General features: G+C 47.1%; 1 protein-coding gene and 1 non-coding gene across 6 annotated transcripts in view; both read right to left on the reverse strand.

Annotated features, from left to right (window-relative positions):
- RAP1GAP2 (RAP1 GTPase activating protein 2) overlaps positions 1-22,473 on the reverse strand; it is a 191,363-nt gene that overhangs the window by 143,601 nt on the left and 25,289 nt on the right. The window lies entirely within an intron of this gene.
- TRNAK-CUU lies at positions 18,939-19,011 on the reverse strand. The gene has a single exon. It is a non-coding gene; the product is annotated as a tRNA-Lys (tRNA).

Genomic DNA, 22,473 nt, shown 5'->3' on the forward strand with positions numbered 1-22,473 from the left:
CACGCTTGCTCCGAACAAAGACGTGGTCCTTAAAGAAATCACAAAGTTTGAAAGAGAATCGAAAGGAAACAATCTTCACATTAGTGACTCAAAGGTCTTCTAAGGCCACATCCTTGGGGCACTCTGGGGTGAACAGAGGAGGATGGACACCCAGATCGCAGCACTGGAAGTCAGGGCAGAGAAGGAGCCTCCCCGATCTCCACCACTCAGCAGTTTATTCCCAGCAGTGTCCCAGCTCACAGGACCTCAAAGGTCTGTTCCAGTCCACCCCCACCTCACCCCCAAGCCTGCAGCCCCTGGGAACAAAGTGCCAGGCAGCTGCCAACCTGGGTCTCTGCCCCAATCTGGGGAAACCCAAAGGCTGAGGAGGCCTGGGTGGGAGTAGGGGGAGGACACGACAGAGAAGTTAATCATGAACAGAGGGCAGACAGCTGCACAGCCCGTTCCTAAGGGGCCAGTGGGGTGAGACAGACAGACACGCATGCTTGGTCCTGAAGAAAAGGGCCTTCTGTGCCTGGGAACCCGCTCCAGGAGACACATCCGTGTGAACCTGGGAATCAGCCCCACTGATCAGCCAGTGCCACACTCCACCTCCGGCTCTGGTGCCTCCAGGGCTCTGCAAAATGACTGCAACCTTTCTTGGCTAGAACCGGGAGCAGATAGGCGGCTTTGGAGCCAGGAGGGTGGGGCCTTTCATGAAAACCAGACTTGTTTCAGATGACTTGCCCCTCCCCTTCTGCAGGGGACAGCGTCCCCTTCCTCCCTACGGATCACACAACCTTAGACCTGCTCAGGACAGGACAGCACCCCCACTCTCTTATGCCTTTGGGGCGCACCCATATATACAGCAGCTTGGAGACATCACTCCGAAGCCCCTCTCAAGTCTCACTTCTGCAGAGAGAGCACTCACACCTGTGCTCTTTAGGCAAAGGGATGCCATTCATCCTTAGCAGGTACACCAGCGCCCCCTGCTGGGCCTTGTTACAGTTGCATCTCTGGGATACCACCACAGGACAAAAACAGAAGAGGAAAGGGGATTTGGGGGGGCGTGGGGGGCAAGAGGGAAAGTGACAGAGGGAAAGAGAGAGGAAGGGGAGGAGGGAAAGACTGGGAAGGTCATTTGAGGTGTGGAAGCCATTTGTACTTGGAAAAGAGATGCAATAGGGGTCTTGGCCAACACCTAACACACACTCTCCTCCCAACTACTAACATCCCCTCTCAGAGCCCACTAGCAGCCCCTTAAAAGGGCCCATGTCACCCCTACAGGGTCCTTCAGTGACAGCAACAGGTAATCCTCTGGCCAGGCTGGGAGGCCTCAAAGACCAGCCGTGGGAGCCCTGGCGCAGCCACACTTTCCTGGAGCCACACATTTCATACAAAACAGAGGTTCTGCCTAGAAACTGGCTCAGATTTTGGAAACGGATCTTGGTGACTTGTGTGGCATTTCCGAGCTTCGGGGAAAGGAAACCATGCCTGAGGAAACCCACAGATCCCACTCAGTGGCGGGGATCCAGCCCTCAGGCTGCACATCATTTGGTACCTAGAGCCTGCCATGCGCGATGTCAATCAGACCTTTGCTGATTTTTTTGTTCAGGGGTTACAGAAAGGGGGGTAAAAGGCAGGTAGAAGGATGAGGAAAGTTCTTTATTCTTTGGGTTACCGACGGTATTTAAAATACTTCTTTTGGGTTCATTTATGGAATGTGAACCCATGAACCGAAGTGGCATGACGGTAATTTTTCCCACAGTAGAAAACATTCAAAGGATTCTTCCGTGTGTGATACTTCCGATGAACATGAAGAAGCAAATTTTTCATGGAGGCTGCCCAAGGGTCACTCCAGAGAATCAGGAGCGGACGAGGCTGAGGAGTGGGTAGCCTGCGGCACACTCCTCTCACACCCGGGGTCCCCTGGTCCCCACCTCACAGATTACCAAGCCTCCCCAGCTGTGGCCACTACTGAAGCCACTTCCGCTCTAGGGTTTTCTGGGGCTGAGTGGAAAAGAAGGAGGAAAGGTGTCCTTCCATAATATTAGCAACACTGCTTAGCAACATCTTTCCAAGCAAGAACCGGCAGACGCTCCAAAAACCTATTCTGTTTGAATCCACAAAGAACAGAGTGGTTTCTTATACATGTATTATTTATATACTATTTTATATACCCAGTCACGCCTTCTGTCTCTGGCTTCCTTGGGAAATGACGTATTACACCTAACTGAGACTTCCAGACAACTATAGCTTTGAGTAGCAAAACTTGTTGTTTGCTGGTTTGCTTTTATTGTAATAACCTTGACCGGAAATTTCTCTAAAAGTCTTAAGACTTTTGTCCTTTTTAAAAACAGGTTTAATATAACCTTTTCTTGGTGACTCAGAGCCATTATTATCAATAGTAACCACTGTATTGTGCTAAAACTCAGTTTTGAACAGTCCACTAAGGTGAGGGCTCATCTATCCCTATAATTAATGACCCCAAACAGCTGTGGCGCAAAGATACCACAGTGCAGGAATAAAAACTCAAAGTCCTCGTAGTCAGAAAAATCTACACCTTTTATTATCTGTGTGGCCGTGGGCCAGAAATTTAACCTGAGCCTCAGTTCTGTCGTCTGTAAAATGGGAATAACAACAGTGCCACCCTCTTAGGGTTCCTGCAAGAATTAAAGAGCATACGTAGTTCACACAAAGACCTGTATGAAAATGTTCATAGTAGCTTTATTCAAAACGGACAGTCCAGGGTGCCTGGCTGGCTCAATCTGAAGAGCATGCGACTCTTGATCTCTGGGTTGTGAGTTCGAGCCCTACCTTGGGTGTAGAGATTACTTAGAAGTAAATACATAAACTTCAGGGTGCCTGGGTGACTCAATCGGTTGAGCATCTGACTTCCACTCAGGTCATGATCTCACAGTTCGTGGGTTCCAGCCCCATGTCAGGCTGGCGGCACAGAGCCTGCTTCAGATTCTCTGTCTCCCTCTCTCTCTACCTGCCTCCCTCCCTTTCTCTCTCTCTCTCTCATTCTCTCTCTCAAAAATAAATAAACACCGGTGTGCCTGGGTGGCTCAGTCAGTTAAGCGTCCGACTCTTGGTTTCAGCTCAGGTCATGATCTCACGGTTTTGTGAGTCTGAGTCCCGAGTTCGGCTCTGGGCTGGCAGCACAGAGCCTGCTTGGGATTCTCTCTCTCTCCCTCTCTCGCTGCCCCTCCCCAACTTGTGTTGTCTCTGTCTCTCTCAAAATAAATGAATAAACTTTTAAAAGTTTTTTTTAGGGGCACCTGGGTGGCTCAGTCGGTTGAGCGTCTGACTTCGGCTCAGGTCATGATCTCACGGTCCGTGGGTCCGAGCCCCGTGTCAGGCTCTGTGCTGACAGCATAGAGCCTGGAGCCTGCTTCAAATTCTGTGTCTCCCTCTCTCTCTGCACCTCCCCCGCTCATGCTCTGTCTCTCTCTCTCCTTCAAAAAATAAATTTTTAAAAAAAGCATTAAAAGTTTTTTTTTTTAAAAGATAAAGACATAAACTTCAAAATGGACAGTCCATCTACAAACTGTGAAATATTCACACCATGGAATACCACTTAGTAATAAAAAGGAACAGAATAGCAATACATACAACAACATGGATGAATTTCTAAAACATTATGCTGAGTTAAAAAAGCTAGATACCAAAAAAAATGTATGATTCCATTTATATGAAGCTCTAAAACAATCTAAGCTGCCAAAATTAGGACAGTAGTTGCCTCTGGGGGTAAGAGATTTTCTGGAGACAGAAATGTTCTATATCAGGATAGGGTGGTGGAATCCATTTGTCCAAAATGTATAATTGAAATTTGTGCATTTCAACATGTGTAAATTTTACCCCCAAAAAACTGAAATTAATAGTAACAGCAATAGGGGCGCCTGGGTGGCTCAGTCGGTTAAGGGTCTGACTCCATGTCAGCTCAGGTCATGATCTCATGGTTTGTGGGATTGAGCCCCGTGTTGGGCTCTGCACTGGCAGCATGGATGGAGTCTGCTTGGGATTCTCTGTCTCCCTCTGTCTTTGCTTTTCCCCCTGTGTCCACGAGCACGCACATGCTCTCACTCTCTCTCAAAAATAAATATTAAAAAAATAGTAACAGCAATAATAATAGAGTGGTAAAATACAGAGAGAACAGCAAAAATATAGAGAGGTCTCAATGACCAAGAAGAGGGCAAAATGTTGAGAACTGCTGGGGGTACTATTCTATTTACTTTGTATGTGCTTGACATTGTCCGTAACAAAAAAGTAAAAGAAAATGTTCATAGTGGGGGGGGGGGGGAATAAAGATTAATTGATTATCTCTGGGAGTATGATGGGGTTTTTTTTAATGTTTATTTATTGAGTGCGGGGAGGGGGGGGCGGGAGAGGGAGGGAGAGAGAGAATCTCAAGCAGGCTCCACATCACTAGCACAGAGCCCGAGGTGGAGTTCAATCTCATGAACCATGAGGCCATGACCTGAGCCAAAATCAAGAGTCGGACACTCAACCAACTGAGCTACTCAAGCGCCCCAGTATGATGGTTTTTATTATTGTATTTGTATTTTTCTATTTACAAATTTATAAGGACTATGCATTAATTTTATTTTTTTATTTTTTCTTTTTTTGAGAGAGAGAGTACATGTGAGTGTGGGAAGGGCAGAGAGAGAGTGGGACAGAGGATCCAAAGCTGGCTCGGTGCTGACAACAGACAGCCACATGTGGGGCTTGAACTCACAAACCTCATGACCTGAGCCCAAGTCAGATGCTTAACCAACAGGGCCACCTAGGTGCCCCAATTTTTTATTTTATTTTCAAGAGAGAAAGAGAGCTTGTAAGTGGGGGAGAGAGGCAGGGGAGAGAGAGACAGAGACAGAAGAGAAAGGGAGAATCATTCTTAAGCAGGTTCCATGCCCAGCACCGAGCCCAACATGGGGCTCAATCCCACACCTCTGGGATCATGACCTGAGCCAAAACCGAAAGTCTGACACTCAACCAACAGAGCCACCCCGGTGCCCTGCACTGTACTGCTTTGAGTCCTCGCTTGGAGACTGTTCACAGGGAAAGCAAATAACTAAGCTTGACAAAAATTAGGATGAGTGTGAGTGTGAGAAGTAAGGGAGATGATTCGTTCTGAGAAATACCAAATAAAAGCTGTGCTGTCTCATTAACAATAGGTTTACAACCTATTGGAAATAGGTACAAATCACCCCCCGACACACACACAATGGAGTCCCAAACCCTTAGACACTTCCTTTCTGGTTCTTCTTCCCCTTTCCGCTTCGAGGACATATTTTTGCGGGCTTATTTTTGCAGCTTTGCAATGAGCATGCACCAAAGAACAAAGGAAGGAGGGACTGAAAGTCTCTGCATCACCTCAGGAAATGTACCTTTGTTCCAATCAGACTACTTTTTGCCTGACGTGGGCATAGTACTCAGTCAATGAAGAACCGGGGGAGGGATTTGCATGCTGGGAGATAAACTGTCTGCTGTAACTGCCCTGAGTGTGCCTGTCCATCAGATATCCGCTTCTGCAAGAACGCTGATTAAAGCCTCACTTCACTGTGCTCCGAGTCTCTGCGCCCCTCCTTTGATTGGTCCATGGGCTTATTTCTAACAGTGAGCACAGGAGTGTACTTTCTGACCCTTACTTTAATTTTTTGTTTAATGTTTACTTATTTTTGAGAGAGAGGGGGAGAGAGACAGAGAACGAACAGGGGAGAGGAGGAGAGAGAGGGAGACACAGAATCCAAAGCAGGCTCTGGGCTCTGAGCTGTCAGCACAGAGCCCAACACAGAGCTCGAACTCACGACTGTGAGATCAAGACCGGAGCTGAAGTCAGACACTTAACCGACTGAGCCACCCAGGCGCCCCATTTTTTTTTAATTTTTTTTTTAATGTTTTGACACTTACTCTAGAACCTCTCTTTGGCTCCCTTTTTGCTTCTGACTTGCACTCATTTGCCAGATGCAAGAGTCTTTAAGGAGACCGAGGCACTGCTATGTACAAGCAGGCAACTGTTTAACTGATACACACACAGACACCCTCGGTTCATGCTAGAATTTAGGTGCCCACGCAGTCTGCATTCCCTGCACGCTCCACCAGGGTGTGTGTGTGTGTGCGCACGTGCGTGTGCACGTGTGCGTGTACAGGGATGACATCCCAAGCACAGTGTGCAAGCTGGTACCAGACCAGGCAGGGGCACCAACTTCACCTCTGGGTCAACAATAGGAGGATCCCTGTGCAGACTGCAGACAGCTCACGCGCCCGGTCAACCAGAAAATTCATAGGTTATGGCCCCGTCTACATGATTCCTGATAAATCTTCATTTTTTGTTTCTGTTGTCTGAACTAATCTCTTGCTTCTCTGGGATGGATACTCCTTTCTAGAGGAAATTGCCCCCATTGGTGGGTGTAATCAAAGCTTTTCTGCTCAGCTGAAAGGCGGCTCCCTCACAATGGACCCAGGACTGGAACTCACTGACGTGTTAACAGCTCTTTCCCACTCTGACATTAAGTCCTCTTAGCCTCAAAGACAAACACGAAGCTGATCTTCCTTGTTGAAACAGATTCCCTGAGCTTCGCCCCCACTCCCCACTGGGGCCCAGCCCTGAGGGTCCCGCTGAGCAGCTGTGTCTGCACTTGGCACACTTTCTACCAGGCCAGCTTTCTGGGGCCCTTCCACTCTTTCCGTTGGGAAAGTCCTTCCAGCTGTCTAGCCTGTGTTACTCCTGTTGTCATCTAAGCTCTTTTGATACTCAACACCCCTTCACCCTTAGGGAGAACCTCACTTAGTTCCCACCCTCTTCACCCTCACCCCCCCCAAGTCCCAGAGCAGCTTTCAAAATAGGGCACCGGCCGTGTTCCTTTGACCCGAAGCTCTAAATTCTTTGCTTCCAACCATTTCCCCCCGCCCCCCCTGCCCCAGCCCCCTTCACTCAGTCAGTCACAAGGCAGAATCAGGGGCTGCATGGGTCACAAATGATGGGTTGCAGCTAATAACTGAAGGACCAAAGTTTCCCAATTATTCCCTTCTTCTTAATAGATTAGAGCAGTTTCAAGGTTATGGGGACCCGAGCTCAAGAGCCAGCTTTGTGTGAACACCATCCATCAAGCCTGTCATGGCAGGGAACATGTAGGGAAGCATGTCCTAGGATAGTCTTCAGGCAAAGCCGTCAGTGACCTTCGTGTGGCCCCATGTCAGCTATGAGAATGACTCCCTTCATGATGCTGGGAGAACAGGGGTCTGGAGCAGAAACAGTTGCAACCCACTCGGCCCCCGCGAGGCAGGGAGATGGACCAGAGTAAGTGCAGGCAGGACAATTAATTGAGAGTGTAATGTAACCGAAGGATCCAATGGGGAAATTAACAGAGCTGCTTTCTCAGCTGCTGATCTGCCCCAAAAGAATGCCCCCTCCCCAGAGAGGCCGTCCTTGAGCACTCACCTAGAGCACATCCCTCGGTTACTGTGCATCTGGCTGGGTTTTGTTTTTTTTAATTGATTTGTCTGTTTACTTGTTTTTTGGTCTTTTTGTCCCAGCGGCATGTAAACCCTGGAGAGGCAGACACTGTGTATGTCTCAGACATCGCCACCACTTCCCCTCACCCCACCCTGCACCCAGAATGGCATCTGACACACTCTAACGCTCAGGAAACATTATTGGAACAGAGGAAGGAGGGGAGGAAGGGGAAAAGGAGGGGTTTAAGAAGGAAGTAAGGAAGGGTACCCCGCCAGGAGGACCCTGCATCCTGGAGTCTGAGCTTCCCTGGCCCCAGAAGACCTTTATTTAGGCTTTTGACTTGACAAAGCTGGTTTGGCTATAGGGGAAGGCAGAGCCCTGAGGTCCCAGGGATGGAAACCCACCCTTCCCCCCCTCACAAACTCAGATGAGGTGCAAAAACTCAGGAGGGGTGGCTAAAAGGATGTCTCCTTAGGGCCCTGCCCCAACTTAGTGCTGCCCTGTGAGTCTAGCAACTGTAAGGCAGTGGCTCCAACTCCAAGGTCTCTTTCACAGCACCTGAAAGCCACCCCAGCTTTTAGACAACCCTAGGGAGGGGAGGGCTCCAAAAATACTGTATTTCCTGCCAACCCCAGAGGGATTTTTTTAAAGTATTTTTAGAAAAATAAGCGTGTAACTTCTTTCACACCCAAGCGTGGGAAGTCAAATCCCTACCTGTTACCCAAACGTGGGCCCCAAATTCAGACTGAGTTTGTTCAGTGTTGGCCCTGACCAGCTGCCGACCTAGACAGGTCCCTCCCCCAACTGTGAAAACGGGAAGGATACGAATACCACCACCACCCCACCCGGTTGTGGAGTGAATGTTCACAGCAGGGCCTTCCTAACCTCAGGCTGGAGAGAGGTTTGACAGTCACACCTGTTCAGAGCCCAACTGTACAGGGTGCTGCCACAGGCCCCCCGCCCCTCCCCCAAGTCTCTGAGGGCTTTAAGAAATGTGGTGGGGGCAGGAGGGCCAGGAGAGAAGGGAGACGGGAAAGGTCGCGCCCCAAGGAGTCACCGTGCCCATGCCCTGGGGAAGCTGTAGCTCTTCTGGGCTGGGGCTGGGACATCTCAGAAGTCACATCTGTCACTGCCCATGAATATACACCTGCTTCCTGTTCTGTCTTAAGGAGACTTTGGGAACAGATGAGGAGGCCTGTGTATCTTACCAGACCATACTCTCAATATCTTCCTACCTCCAGAGTTTCTCTAACATCATTCAAGGATGGCTCTTCTGATTTTGGAAACGTTCACATACCTCTCATTACTTTTATCTACTTAATACTTTTCTTGAAACCAACTTACTTTTTAAATTAGTATTTGCAAAAGACTTTATACTAATACCATAATTGGATATAACTGTTTCCCAGAAGCAGAAGTAACTATAAAGGACATATAATACCCTACTCCTTAGGCGTGAGCTGGGCATAGTGACTTCCTTCCAAAAAGTACACTGTGGATGGGGGCGGGGAGGGTAAAGAGTGACTTTACAGAGGAGAATCTTGACAAATACCACTTCTGCCAAGTGATCATGGCCAGCATCAACAGTGATAAGTAATGTTAACTGACGACACAAACAAATAGAAAGGTATTCCATGCCCAAGGATTGGAGAACAAAAATTGTTAAAATGTCCAAATGACTCAAAGCAATCTACAGATTTTAATGCAATCCCTATCAAAAATACCAACAGCAAGGGTGCCTGGGTGGCTCAGTGGGTTAAGCGTCCGACTTCAGATCATGATCTCACCCTTGGTGAGTTCGAGCCCCACACAGGGACCTGTGCTGACAGCTCAGAGCCTGGAGCCTGCTTCAGATTCTCCCTCTCTCTCTCTGCCCCTCCCCCGCTCATGCTCACTCGCTCTCTCTCTCTCTCTCTCTTTCTCAAAAAGTAAGAACATTAAAAAAACTCGAGATCGTGACCTGAGCCGAAGTCAGATGCTTCACCAACTGTGCCACCCAGACAACCCCCAAAATTTTTTTAAATACCAACAGCATTTTTCATAGAACTAGAAAAAGGAATCCTAAAATTTCTATGGAACCACAAACAACCCCAAATAGCCAAAGCAATCTTGAAAAAGAAGAGCAAAACCGGAAGTATCACAATCCCAGATTTCAAGACATACTACAAAGCAGTAGTCATCAAAACAGTATGGTACTGGCACAAAAATAAACACAGATCAATGGAACAGAGAGCCCAAAAATAAGCCCATCATTATATGGTCAATTAATCTTCAACAAAGGAGGCAAGAATATGCAATGGCAAAAGACAGTCTCTTCAACAAATGGTGTTGGGAAACTGGACAGCAACATGCAAAAGAATGAAACTGGACTCTTACACCATACACAAAAATACATTCAAAATGGATTAAAGACCTAAATGTGGGACAAGAAACTATAACAATCCTAGAAGAGAACACAGGCAATAATTTCTCTGACATAGGCCACAGCAACACTTTTCTAGATCTATCTCCTAAGGCAAGTGAAACAAAAGCAAAAATAAACTATTGGGACCATGTCAAAATTAAAAGCTTCTACACAGTCGCCTGGGTGGCTCAGTCAGTTAAGCATCCGACTTCAGCTCAGGTCATGATCTCATGGCTCGTGGGCTGGAGCCCCATGTCAGGCTCTGTGCTGACAGCTCAGAGCCTGTAGCCTGCTTCGGATTCTGTGTCTCCCTCGTTCTTTGCCCCTCCCCTGCTCACGCTCTGTCTCTCTCTCTCTCTCTCTCAAAAATAAAATAACCATTAAAGAAAAATTTTTTAAAAAGCTTCTACACAGCAAAGGAAGCCATCAACAAAATAAAAAGATAACCTACGGAAAGGGAAAAGGTATTACAAATGACATACTCAATTAGGGGTTAGTATCCAAAACATATAAAGAACTTATACAACTCAACACCATAAAGACAAATAACCCAATTAGGAAATAGGCAGAAGACATGAACAGACATTTCTCCAAAGAAGACATCCAGATAGCCAATAGACACACAAAAAGATGCTCAACATCAACCATCATCAGGGAAATGAAAATCAAAACCACAATGAGATACCACCTCACACCTGTCAGAACAGAACAGCTAAAATCAAAAAACACAAGAAACCACAAGTGTTGGTGAGGATGTGGAGAAAAAGGGATCCTCATGCACTATTGGTGGGACTCCAAACTGGTGCAGCCACTGTGGAAAAAGAGTATGGAGGTTCCTCAAAAAATTCAAAATAGAATTATCATACGATCCAGTAATTCTACTACTGGGTATTTACCCAAACAGTATGAAAACACTAATTCAAAGGGATATATGCACCCCTGTGTTTACTGCAGCATTATCTACAACAGTCAAGATATGGAAGCTACCTAAGTGTCCACAGAGAGATGAATGGATAAAAAAGATGTGGTAGATACAATGGAATAATATTCAGCCATAACAAAGAATGAAATCTTGCCATTTGCAACAACATGGGTCGATCCAGAGGGTAAAATGCTAGTGAAATAAATCAGAGAAAGACAAATCCATATGATTTCACTCATAAATGGAATTTAAGAAACAAAACAAATGAGAAAAAGAGACAGAGAGAGAAAACAAGAAACAGACTCCTAATTATACAGAACAAATTGCTTACCAGAGGGAAGGTGGGCAAGGAGATGAGTGAAGTAGATAAAGGGGATTAAGAGTACACTTATCATGATGAGCACTGAGTAACATATAGAACTGTTGAATCACTATATTGTATACCTGAAACTAATATAACACTGTATGTTGATTATACCGGAATTAAAATTTTTAAAAAAGAAAAACAGTGATAAATCACGTTGACAGCATGTGTCTTTGATATGATGTGATGAAAATGGTAGTCTACCTCCCCAAAACTTGTAACCACAGTTTAATCGTGAGAAAAACATCCAGCAAATCCCAATTTTTTTTTCCTAGGGACACCCTAGAATCTATCCAACCTGTATTCCTGATAACTCTCAAAAATCAAGCAAAGTCTGAGAAACTATTATAACCAAGAGGAACCTAAGGAGACATGACGACTAAATGTAATATAGTATCCGGAAGGGATGCTAGAACAGGAAAAAGGACATTAGGGAAAACTAAGATAAATCTGAATAACCTATGGACTTTAGTTAATAATAATATATAGGGGCTCCTGAGAGGCTCAGTGGGTTGAGGTCCGAATCTTGATTTCAGCTCAGGTCATGATCCCAGGGCCGTGGGAGGGAACCCCACCTCAGACTCCACACTGAGCGTAGAGTCTGCTTAAGATTCTCTCTCTCACTCTCTCTCTCTCTCTCTCTCTCTGCCCCTCCCCCCAACATGCTCTCTCTTTATCTCTCTCAAATTTTAAATTAATAATATATCAATATTGGTTCATTAATTATAACAAATGTACCACACTAACCCAAGATATTAATAATAGGGGAAATGGTGTTAAGGGGTAAATGAGAACTCTCAATTTTCTGGTAAATCGGAAACTGCCCAAAGTCTATTTTTAAATAAGTAAATACGATGGTTTTGGGCTTTCAGCTCAGAGGCGGCGAAGGTGCAAGTGTCTCTGGTTGTCTTGAATCCAGGTTCATGCGACACCAGCCACCTCCACTTTGCCGCCTAAGTTCGACCCCAATGGGATCAAAGCCGTATAGCTGTAACGCACCGGTGGGGAAGTCGGTGCCATGTCCATCTGCCGTGGCCCCCAAAATCGGCCTCCTGGATCTGTCTCCAAAAAGGGTTGGTGATGACATCACCAAGGCAACCAATGATTGGAAGGGTCTGAGAAGTGCAGTGAAATGATTCAGAACAGACAGGCCCAGACTGAAGTGATACGTTCTGCCTCTGCCCTGATTATCAAAGCCCTCAAGGATCCGCCAAGAGACAGAAAGAAGCAGAAAAACATTAAGCACAGTGGGAATATCACTTTTGATGAGGCTGTCAACATCGCCCAACAGACGTGGCATCAATCTTCAGCCAGAGAACGCTATGGAACCATTAGGGCGAGCCTGGGGACTGCCCAATCTGTGGGCTGTAATGTTGATGGCCGCCACCCTCATGACATCATAGATGACATCAACAGCAGTGCAGTGGAATGCCCCGCTAGTTAAGAACCATAAAAGGAGGAGCGCCTGGGCGGTGCAGTCCGTTAAACATCCGACTCTTGACTTCAGCTCAGGTCATAATCTTACGGTTCAGGAGTTCAAGCCCTGTGGCGGGCTCCGTGCTGACGGCTCGGAACCTGCTTGAAATTTTCTCTCCCTCTTTCTCTGCCCATCTCCCACTTGCTCGCTCTAGCTCGCTCTCTCTCAAAATAAACAAACATTAAAAAAAAAAAAACTACAAAGGAAAATATTTCAACAAAGGCACCTGGGCGGCTCAGTCAGTTGAGCATCTGACTTCGGCTCAGGTCGTAATCTCGTGGTTCTTGGGTTGAACCCCACATCGGGCTCACTGCTGTCAGCATGGAGCCTGCTTCCGATCCTCTGTCCCCTGTCTCTCTGCCCCTCCCCTGCTCATGACCTCGCTCTCTCTCTCCCTTTCAAAAAAAAAATTTTTTTTAATTAAAAAAATTTTAGCACGTAGCTTAGATTATCTCCTTGAGGTTGTAAGGAACACTGAAAGAGAACTGAAAAGAGAACGGCTTTCTCTCTAGTGACCAGTGTCAGGCAATGCTGCATCCTTGTACCACCCAATGTCACCCTTCCCAGTTCCAATTTTGGAACAGCTGCACCATTCCACGTATGCCCACCTTCCTCCTTATTTCATCTGGAACTCGGAGAATGAGCAAAGGGCTCGGATGGTCCCCTTGTGGGACAGCGCCGTGGTCCCCTTGTGGGACAACGCCATGGTCCTCTGTGGAGAAAATCACCCCACCCATCCTGAGGGGCCCATGGCCTGGTGCTGGCCACCATCTCAGCTGTCCAGGAAAGTTTTGAGGGCAGGCGTTGCCCACTCCGAGCAGGAGAACCACCTCAGAGGGTAATGAACACCATTCCCTTGGGTGCAGGCATTTTCACACCTGTTATTCCCCCTGGATACCCGCAGCTCTACACAGAAAGGATATTAATATCCTCCCCATTTGCTAGATGGGTAAACTAAGACCAGAGAGGTTACTACTTCTGTCCAGGATTACATGGCTACTGAGAAGCAGAGCTGGGACCCAGCCACAAATAGATACTGACCCACCCCCTATAGACGCTGACTCCCACAAAATCCAAAATGAAGAGTACTGGAGAGCCCAGGAGATGAGATGACAGGGCAGAGGCTTCCCATGCCTATCACCAGCCTTCTGCCTGCTCAGTACCCAGGCCCTTCTTCTGGTTGACAGACGTTGATTTTCCCTTGGGAAACACTCTGACACCACTGTTGCTTTTTGTGATTCAGGTGGGATTATCTCTCTCATCCTACCCATCCCAAACTCTGAGGTGGGTATGTGGGCCAGGCCTGACCAATCCATGGATTCCACTCCCTAGGCCACAGTGATTGCTTCAGGAATGGACACGTAAACCTAGTTGGTCCAGAGTAAACACCTGATTTTTTTTGCTGGCTCCACAGGAAGAAGAAGCTTACCAACCCCTGGGGTTTCCAAAGTCGGTGGCTGTCTTACGAGAGGAAAGTTGCCTAGGAATGAAGTGAATGTAGAGGAAACCAGAGCCAAGAGATGGGGACAAGCAGATTGTCTATTTTCTGACCCACCTGGATACAGCCATTCCTGAAGCCAAGTTTTCGTAAAGGTATCCATTACAAGATGGTTTTCTTATTTGCTTTTCCTTTTTGTGTCTTTTTTTTTTCTTAAGCCAATCTGAGTTAGATTTTTGAAATTCATAACCTAGTTAATTAATGTAGATCTGTACTCAACAGGTAAGGAAACACATGAGGGGGCAAAGTAAGAAGGCCACATCACTCCCTCAACCCCAGGGGAGTATCTGCAAGGTGGGCCATGGAGAAGCCTTCCCAGGAGGAACCCCTGGAGCTGCTTCTCTAACACAGACACACCTGGATGCACCAACCCACCCAATGAGTGACAGTCTTGGGGACAGTCTGTGCAGAGTCCTCTTGGCCCTACCAAGGGGAAAGCAGATGGGCACAATTCTGACCCTGCAGATAAAACAGAAATATCTCCCTTCCCTCTGCTGTCAGCACGCAGTTCACTCGTTTCACCTTGTTTCAATAAAATCAAGGACTATTCAAGGAAAATGTAAAAAGAAAAAAAAATAGGGGAGTGGGGGACATTCAGACAAATCTAAAATGTGGGACATTCTATAAAACAACTTTGCCAAGTCTGCTGTTCTATATTTAAAGAGACTAAAAAGATGTCACAACAAAGTGCAGTAAGTGACCATTAACAATAAGTCAATGATAGGGGTGCCTGGGTGGCTCAATCAGTGGAGCGTCCAATTCTGCATTTCAGCTCAGGTCATGATCCCCAGGTCATGGGATCGAGCCCCAAGTTGGGCTCTGCATTGAACATGCAGCTTGCTTGAGATTCTCTCTCTCTCTCTCTCTCTCTCTCTGCCCCTCTCTTCCACCTGTGCTGTCTCTCTCTCTAAAGAATAAGAAAATAAGAAAAAGAAGTGGTCAATAATATAACCTAATATGCAGTCCATATTCAAACTCAGAACAACTGGAAACATTTAGATGTGGACTATATATTAAATTATATTAAGTTAATATTAATTTGTTTACATGTGATGATAGTATTGTGCTTATGTCAGAGAATGGTATTATTTCAGGGAGTTTTAGGTGAGTATTTAGATGTAAGGTGTCATGACGTCTGCAACTTGTCTCTGCCTCTCACCCTCATTACGCAGAGAAAGAGAGAAAGGCAACAACTGTCACATGTAAATAACTGGAGAACTGGGGTGAATACAGGTGCTCACTGTACTATTCTTCTGATCTTTGCATAGACTGGTAATCTTCTAAACAAAATGTTGGAAAAAAAACCCACATCACCCTTGCCTATCCCTGCCCTCAAATCTGCACACACAGGGGTGCCTGGGTGGCTCAGTGGGTTGAGCGTCTGATTTTTTTTTAATTCTTTTTTTTAACGTTTATTTATTTTTGAGACAGAGAGAGACAGAGCATGAACGGGGGAGGGTCAGAGAGAGGGAGACACAGAATCTGAAACAGGCTCCAGGCTCTGAGCTGTCAGCACAGAGCCCGACGCGGGGCTCGAATTCACGGACTGCAAGATCATGACCTGAGCCGAAGTCAGTCACTTAGCCAACTGAGCCACCCAGGCACCCCAGAGTGTCCGATTTTTGATTTGGGCTCAGGTCATGATCTCACATTTGGTGGGATCGAGCCCCACGTCGGGCTCTGCACTGGCAGGGTGCAGCCTGCTTGGGATCCTCAATCTCTCTCTCTCTCTCTCTCAATAAAAAATAAGCTTAAAAAAATCTTCACATACATACGTGTGCATGTGCAGCAACCACGTGTATACACACATGCATGCATGCATTCTACAACACAGCAGACTGGTGTGCAAAGAGCACTGGGCCAGAGTCAGCAGAACCAGCTTCCGGACCAGATCTGTCCTCTCATTATCTGTAGGTCCCTTCCCTAGTCTGTTTTCTCAGGGGTAAGATGAGGACTGAAGCTTCTACATACACCCACAAGATGCTGCAGGAGCATCTGGATGGATGGGACAGTATAGTGAAGGGGTTAAGAACTGAAGACAGGGCCAAGATGAGAAGGTCCTTCTTCTAAGGCAGAGATGACAGGAACTGTCTCCTAGGTCACCCCCTTTCTCCCCAGTTGCACGATTCTAGGCCTCTCAGGGGACCCAGTGCTTAGAACGTGACCTTAAGATAGGCAGACAACACCCCTGGACTAGCCCAATGAGAACTGGCCTCCCAGCTTAATCAGCAAAGGAAATGTATCCGGGCTCCGAGCTATGGCTTCAGCTTCCCCGAAGAACCCACAGGGCAGGACTGGTGCCTTCTAACTGTGAAGGAATGAAAAACGAAGGCCAGCGCCCCTGAACTTGGCTGGGAGGTCACTGCATTCAGGCTCACATCAACTTGCTAGCCGTCTGTCGTCACTAAAGCTTTCTGGATTCCTGGGGCTTCTGAACAGAGAGAGGTGGAGGACGTTCTCAGCAAAAGACCTTCCTGCAAAGATCTCAGGCAGGTGCAGGAACTGCAGAAGGCAACAGTCCGCTGACTGAGACAGGACTGTGCTGCTCTGCGCGGCGGGTATGGAGGGCAACCAACATCTGGAGAGACACTGGAGGGTGAGCCAGAGACGTGCAGTCATAACAAAGAGGATGCCTAACCCAACAAACTGGCGACAAGTAAAACCTACCAATGGTGGGTGTAGAAGCTGGCAGCAATCTAGCAGTATGCTTAAAATAAGTCACCTGCCCTACCCCCAGCAGTATCACCGCTAAGATTTGGTCAGGTCTAGAGAAACATTCCCAGGTGTGTCCAGAGACAAGTACAAGAATGTTCACTGGAGCACCTTCTGTAAGAGTAAGAAAAATAGTAGAAACATTTCTCTCATTTAGAGACAAAACAGGTAAGTAGGATGTGATATAGTCACAAACTAGCTACTATACAACGAAATACAAGAAAGAGCTAAGTCTATATGTACGAACATCTATGGTTACTTAAGATGCACGTAGGGGTGCCTGGATGGCTCAGTCGGTTGAGCGTCCGACTTCGGCTCAGGTCATGACCTCACAGTTCATGAGTTGAGCCCCACATTGAGCTCTGTGCTGACAGCTGGGAGCCTGGAGCTTGCTTCAAATTCTGTGTCTCCCTCACTCTCTGCCCCTCCTCCACTCACACTTTCTCTCTCTCTCTAAAAAATAAATAAAAAATTTTTTTAAAAGATGCACATAAAAATATTTAATATGTAAAAAAAACATGTACCAAATTCTGAAAAGCGGCTACTCTGGGGAAGAGAGGAAGAGAGTGGCATTGCTGGCAACAGGAGATTTTACGTTTAATTTATCTGGGGTTGTTTTTGATTTTGTTTTTATTATTTTCAAGAGAGAGAGCATGTGGTTGCATATGAGCAGGAGAGGGGCAGAGAGGTGAGACAGGATCCGGACAGCAGAGTAATGGTCTGGGCTTTTCTTTAATGTGTTCTTATATTACTTGTGTAATATAAAATTAAGCTTCTAAAAAGAATCACCAATTTCTAAAAGTAAATCCACACAGTGAAATACCACACAGTTATAAGAAAAGGAGGAGGAGGAGGAAGAGGAGGAGGAGGAGGGATAAGAAGCTTTCAATGGAAGGCTATGGAAAGACCTGCAAGATATATGCTGCAGTGAGAAAAGCGAGATGCAGGAGCACCTGGGTGGCTCAGATGCTTAAGTGTCTGACTCTTGTTTTCAGCTCAGGTCACAATCTTACGGTTCATGAGATGGAGCCCCGCATCGGGCTCCATGCTAACAGTGCACTTGGGATTCTCTCTCTCTCTCTCTCTCTCTGCCCCTCCCCTATTTGTGGGTGCTCTCTCTCTCAAAATAAAAAAAAAAAACTTTAAAAAAGAAAAAAAAGCAAGACTGTAAACCAGTGTTGTGTCAGATACTACTTTTTATGTACAAAATAGGGGTACAAAGAATATACGTTCATATTATACAGGAAATATAAACAGAAGCGTGGGAAAGAACCTCTTAAGTGGATTCAGGAAGGAGGTGACTAGTTGCACCTGGAGTAAGAGCAAAACTTCTCACCATATATATTCTTGTGTCAATTTGGTTTTTAAACCAAATGCATGTAAATACATCTCCCATTCGAAAGATATTTATGACTACGTAGCACCAGCCAGGATAACCACGATACTCTAGACAGCATCGTGGAAACACTCAGCAACAGTCATAAAAACAGAGGTCCAGACCCTTTGGGTCAGTTATTCCATCCTTGGGAATATATATCCTAAGGAAATAAGTTCTGCACATGCAAGAAACTACATGCACCAAAATGGTTGTGCCATGGGCATTTCTGGGGACAGAGAATTTGAAGCAACCTAAATGCTCACTAATAAGCGATCAGTTCATGTATTGATGCCCTGGAGACCAGGCTGCTGGGCGGTCCATGGGCTACCTCCCTCGGGACGCTCCTCCACACCCGTCCCAAACATGGGTCTCAGGACAATGACAATTGAGGGCTGGTGACCAGCCTTCCGGTGACCAGGATGGCTGACAGCACAGGTGAAAGCACTGACACTCAAGGTTCCCAGGGGGAGCCCCACACCCTGTGTGCCTAAGTCACTGGCCTCATGAGAGCTGCAGGTCCCCCCAAATCCCAATTCAACGAGTCTGAGGCAAAGGCGAGGAATCCGATTTTTAACAAGTATCCCAGGTGGTCCGCTTTGATAACCACTGGCCTATGTCAATGCAAACCTGGAAAAAATTTCTGTTAGGGAGAGAAGATTAACTACAGGAGCCTTCTGCTTCACTTTTCTGTGTTTTCTCTCAGTTCTTTTATTTTTTTTATTATTTTTTTAAGTAGGCTCCACGCCCAACGTGGGGCTTGAACTCACGATCCTGAGATTAAGAGTCGCATGCTCTACCGACTGAGCCACCCAGGCGCTCCGTCTCATGTTTTCTTTAACGTTATGTTATGTTACCTTTCCAGTAAATACAGACCTGCACGCATGGATAATGATTTTTGTATATAAGCACAAGATGGGAAGGTGAGGTTTTCTGGAAGCAAATGTCTCAGTCCTATTTTCCAGACAGACCAGAAAGCTCTATATATTATACTAATGACACGTTAGCGATTCATTGCTGTTATTATATTAACCTCAATTATTCACTATTGTACTATAAGTACACACACATTATTATTAATAAATGTTATTATAACAAGCAATTTCACTGCATTTGCTATGCGTACTGTTGGAGGCACTTTACACTTGTTGACCCAAATAACCCTCAGGACCACCTTTATGGTATTACTCCCATTTTACAGATGTAGAAGCTGAGAGACAGAAAGGTTAAGCAATGTGCCCAGGGTCTCGACCTAAGGCACACAGCTGGACTTCCCACTAGGCAGGAGGCTTTAAGAAACCAAGCTCTTCAGCACTGTGCTCACCCAACAGCCTTAATCCTGACAGATGACAGCCAGGAGGGCAACACCAGGTTGGGGACCGTTCAGTCTCCACGGAGAAATCACTCAAAGGGCATGTCCTAAATGTGAGGTGGGGTAGATGCTTTATCTCTGTCGACTAAAATGACCTTTTCCTAACAGTCTATATTGAGCTCTTTTCCTGTTTCATGCCAACTGTTCTGCTGTCCAGTTCTCCCTTCTTAGCCCACGTTCCCACTGTCAGGGATGATGTAAGGTTGCTGCTCAAAGGAGGTGATACAGGTGCACTGGGCAAAGTACCGGGAGGTGGGCCCAAGGGGTCCTGGAGTAAAGGGTCCCCAGAAACATTCTCTGTTGATGGGGGTCACTACCCAAGCTCTGGCCTTTCCTTTCATGGAGAACTGAAGCCCCAAGAACAGGGGTAGGCACAGAGATAAAACACAGTGCCTTCCTGACCCTAATTCACCACTCCCTCTATCTGAGCTACATCAGGAAAGCAAGTAATTAATCTCTGAGACAGGAACCAGCTTCACCAGGGAGCAATGGGACAGGGGAGGAGAAGAGACTGGGAGAGAGCAAAACAGAGAAGCCAAGAGAGATGGGAAAGACACAGATACCAAGAAACAGGGACGGAACAATCCCCAACAGAGGAGATGAGCAAAGAAACACTGAAAAGAGCACAGCAGAGGGAGCACAGCAGTCAGGAAATCATCACCTGCTCTTCTGGCCCTGGCCAGGGCTCCCTCTCACATGGACCTCATCTCCCCAGACAGCAAAAGCACACATCCCAGGTTATAAACCTGAGGTCAAGGCACCTGTTCCCCATCTGCCTGGCCTGCCACCCAGAGAGCAGGAAGCCTGTGCCAACAGCACCATCTGCTGGCACAGGGGAGAACTGTGTGTTTCCAATTTGCCACCGCCCAGACAAGCCAGACAAGTCTCATCCCACTCCTGACCCTCCTTCAGCATCTTTGCACCTGCCAAGCCTGTCAGTCCTCAACACACGCGTTCTGTTCCCACTGCCTGGAATGTTCTTCCCCCAGATATCCCCGTGGCTGGCTCCTTCTCTTCCTTTGGGTCTCCACTTAAATGTCACTTCTATGGAGGGGCTATTCCTGACTACTCACCTAAAGTAGCCCCCTGTCATGCCTTCTAATCACCTCACTACCGTGTTTCCTTCCCAGGACTGGGAATTATCTGAAACTACCTGGGTTCTTGTCTTCCTCCCTCATTAGAAAGTACCACGAGGCCTGTCTGGACCTTAACAGTCCACTTTTGCATGACCTGTACTCAGAACAGGCCTTGGCAACAAGCATTTTTGAATGAATGGTTGAATATTCACTCAGCTGAGCTACGCTGAGCTCAAGAACCCAGCTTCAAACTCCACAGGGATGCCCCACGAGCTCCTCCCCATTCAAGCCCAAAGTCATTATCTTCCCCTGCAAACTGGGTTTTCCTCCTGCACGCCCAGCACAGTGACCCTCGTCTGCAAATTCTCTAGGCGTGAAACCCCCATTTCTATGGGGCTCTCCTGTCACACTGCTCACATGGACCACACACCTCATCTGAAGATCCCCTACACATGGCCATGGCCGGGCCCCTCCCCTCCAGCCCCAGCCCCCACCCCCACCTCCAGGTTCCTCAGGAACAAGGTTCCTCACCTCCCAGATCCCTTCCCAGGACTGCCAAAGCTGCCTTCCCAGGGGCTCTCTCTGCCACTCACCCAGGCACCCACCACCTCCTCAGCACCACACTGGAGACCCTCCCTGAGCATACCCCACTCCTGCCCCAGTACCTGACTCACGGTTTCTCAAACAGCTCCATATACTTGCCCACCCCGGGCTCTTTGCCTTGTTGTGCCCTCAGTCGGAAACACCCCCTATAATCCCCCTCCTGGGGGATTCCTTTTCAACTTTCAAATGTTGCCTCCTTTAGGAAGCCTTCCCTGATTCCACAAGGAAGAATTCACTGCTCCTCCCACATCTTTACTGGCATTGCCTCACACTTTGCAGTTGGCTATTAAATGTCTCTCTCCTCCCATACATGTGAGTTCCTTGGGCACAGGGACCAGGATCACCTAACCACTCTCAGTGTCTTCAGTAATGGCTACGGACATGAGCACTAAAGGCTGTGCTAGCACTTTCCATGTGAATTCATTCAGTCCTCGAATATCCCTGTGAGGTAGGGACTCTCATTATCTTCACTTTCCAGATGGGAAAACAGAAGCTCAGAGAGGATTTGGGGGTTTATCCAAGGAACCTCATTAGGGAGGGACAGAACCAGGATCCCCATCACCCAAATCAATGCCTGGCACAAAGCAGGTCCCCAATGAATATTCATGAGCTGAACAAACACCTCTCTCTCTCCTGCATCAGACCTCAGTGCCGTTTACAGCCCTAAGGCATGAACACCCCGCGTTCCTGCTTTCTCTGTGCCAATTCTGACCCAGTTATATAAGCCAAGTTTCTCCTCTTCTCCCCTCCTTCTTCCCCCTCCTGTGAGCCAAAGGACCCTGCCATGTCAGGTGAGAGAAAGACTACAGACAAGTCTACGTTTAAAGGGCATGTAGGTGAAATTAGACATTGTACATGGGGTGCCTGGGTGGCTCAGCCAGTTAAGCGTCTGACTTCAGCTCAGGTCATGATCTCGGGGTCCATGAGTTCGAACCCCGCATCGGGCTCTGTGTTGACAGCTCAGAGGCTGGAGCCTGCTAGGATTCTGTCTCTCTCTCTGCCCCTCCCCTGCTTGCGTGCATGCACGTTCTCTCCCTCTCTCTCAAAAGTAAACAAACATTAAAAAGTTAAAAAATAATAAAAAAGAAACTAGACACTGTACAGAGGCATGCCTCAAAGCTTCCAGGTGTACCTTTCAGAATCGCCACAGGCATCTACACCTACCTCCTCTTCCTCTTCCGTAGCTGACCCTCCTTACATCTGCACTGTATACAGAATTTGCAGTGCAC

The sequence above is a fragment of the Panthera leo genome, chromosome E1, assembly GCF_018350215.1.
Source record: "Panthera leo isolate Ple1 chromosome E1, P.leo_Ple1_pat1.1, whole genome shotgun sequence".
Taxonomy (NCBI): Eukaryota; Metazoa; Chordata; class Mammalia; order Carnivora; family Felidae; genus Panthera; species Panthera leo.